Source organism: Mastomys coucha, unplaced genomic scaffold (assembly GCF_008632895.1).
Source record: "Mastomys coucha isolate ucsf_1 unplaced genomic scaffold, UCSF_Mcou_1 pScaffold3, whole genome shotgun sequence".
NCBI lineage: Eukaryota > Metazoa > Chordata > Mammalia > Rodentia > Muridae > Mastomys > Mastomys coucha.
The window spans coordinates 26,934,517-26,936,682 of NW_022196909.1; positions in this window are offsets into that span (position 1 = coordinate 26,934,517).

Here is a 2,166-nt window from a genome sequence, read left to right on the forward strand (position 1 = left end):
GGCAGAGGAGTTCGACCCCTAGCTCAAGAAGTGTAGGGTATTTAAAGGAGAAAACCACAAACCAGGGGGAGTGAGGGGGAATTCCAACTCAAGGTATTCAGTCAGTTAGGGAAGGGAACATATTTGTTTTAGGAATCTAATCTTCATCTACTGGTCAGCAGGGTGGAGAGCCCCGTGAACCAGTTGACCTTCATTCCTGGTTCCGCCCTCATCGTGGATCAGTCAGGAGGGGTAGGTCTTGGGAAACAGAGCCCTGAGGCTCTGAGTTAGCCAAGTTCCTGGAACCCAGAGCTCTGAACCAGCTGACCTGCATTCTTAGATCCACTCAGTCTGCTAGGGGTCATAAAAAACTTTTTTAAATATTTTCTATACCTTTCACCTTCGGAGTCTAAGACTGAGCATTGTACCTCCCACAACTGGACTTACGAACAGTTGTGGGCCAGCAAATGGGTGTTGGGAACTGAGAGCTCTATCAGTGCCTATATCAGGGTAGCAGGTGCTCCTAACCCTGAGCCATTTCTGCAGCCCCACATTTTCCCCTTTAAGGACTCAGTCATCCTGAGTTCATACATATACATCGACTCACACCACTGTGCTCTTCCACACCGCACCTGGATCTATTCTCTACTCAAACTATCTTGTTTCTCCAGGGTCTCCTTACACCCCTCACAGGTTGGGTTTCTATTTCAAAACTTCCCTCATGTGCTCTGAAGAATTATGCAGTGTGATGGCTCACTCTTGTGTTTCTTCTAATTAAGTGTTTATTCCCAAAATAAATGTTTCTTACAATGTACCTTAAAAAAAGGAAACTCTTTGCTTTCTTCTCCTTCAGGTGTATGTGTGTGTATGTGTGTATGTATGTATATATATGTGTGTGAGTATATGTATGTGTATTGTGTGTATGGGTGTGTGAGCGTATGGGTGTATGCATGTGTGCATGTATGTTTATATGTGTGTGAGTGTGTATCTATCTGTATTTGTGTGAGTGTCTATGTGTGTGTCTATGAGTATTTGTGAGTGCATGTGTGTGAATGTATGTGTGTACATGAGTATATGTGTATATGTGTATGTGTGTGAATATATGTGTGTGAGTGTTTTTGTGTATTTGTATGTGATTGTATGTGCATGTGTGTATGTGTGACTATATATGTGTATGTTTGTGAGGGTATAAATGTATATATGTATGTATATGTTGTCTGTGAATGTATGTATGTGAGTGCATGTACATATTCATATATGTGTATATGTGAATGTATGTGTGTGAGTGTCTGTGTATATTTATGTGTGAGTATATGTGCATGTGTATGTATGTATGTGAGTGCATGTACATATGTGTGTGTATGTGAATGTATGTGTGTGAGTGTATATGTGTGTGCATGGATGTGTGTATGTGTGTGTCTATATGTGTGAGTGTATATGTGTATGTATGTATGTGAGTGTATGGGCACATATGTGTGTGTATATGTGAATGTATATGAGAATGTGTGTGTGTGGGGGGGACAGAGGTTGATGTCAGGTGCCTTCCTCAATTACTCTCTATTTTTTGAGACAGGGTCTCTCACTGGTCCTGGATTTTGCCAATTCGATTAGACTGGCTGGCCCCATGGATCCTCTGTCTCCATTCCACCAGCCCTGGGCTCTCAGCACAGTGCTTGGCAGGTGCTTTGTGAACTGATCCATTTCTCTGTTTCTTCCTGCTTCTCCTCTTCCTGGTGCCTCTGCTTCCTACTCTCTCTTCCCCTCCCTCTTCCCCCTCCCCCTCCTCCTTTTCTTCTTTAGTCTAGGTCTTCTGCTTATTTAAAGTTTTGGGTTTTTTTTCCTCAAAAAGGACATGATGTGGTCCTGACAGCAGATGCATTTGAAAGGCCCATCTTCAGCTTATCTAGCATTGGCCCTGTTCAGCACCATTTCAAATGAGATGCGTGTGTGTGTGTGTGTGTGTGTGTGTGTGTGTGTGTGTGCGTTAATGAATAATGTACACTGGAGTTAAGCGAGTAGCTCTGGATGGCTTTCTAAAATGAACAAGCAGAGGCGAATGTACCCAGCTCAGCAGACCCAGCCTGGCCCTGGACATGAGGGGACCGTGATAAGACTGTGCAAGAGAGAGAAGAAAAGCTGATGAGGGATATGAGGCCAGTAGGAGTTTGGTTCCTTAGTCAATGAGAT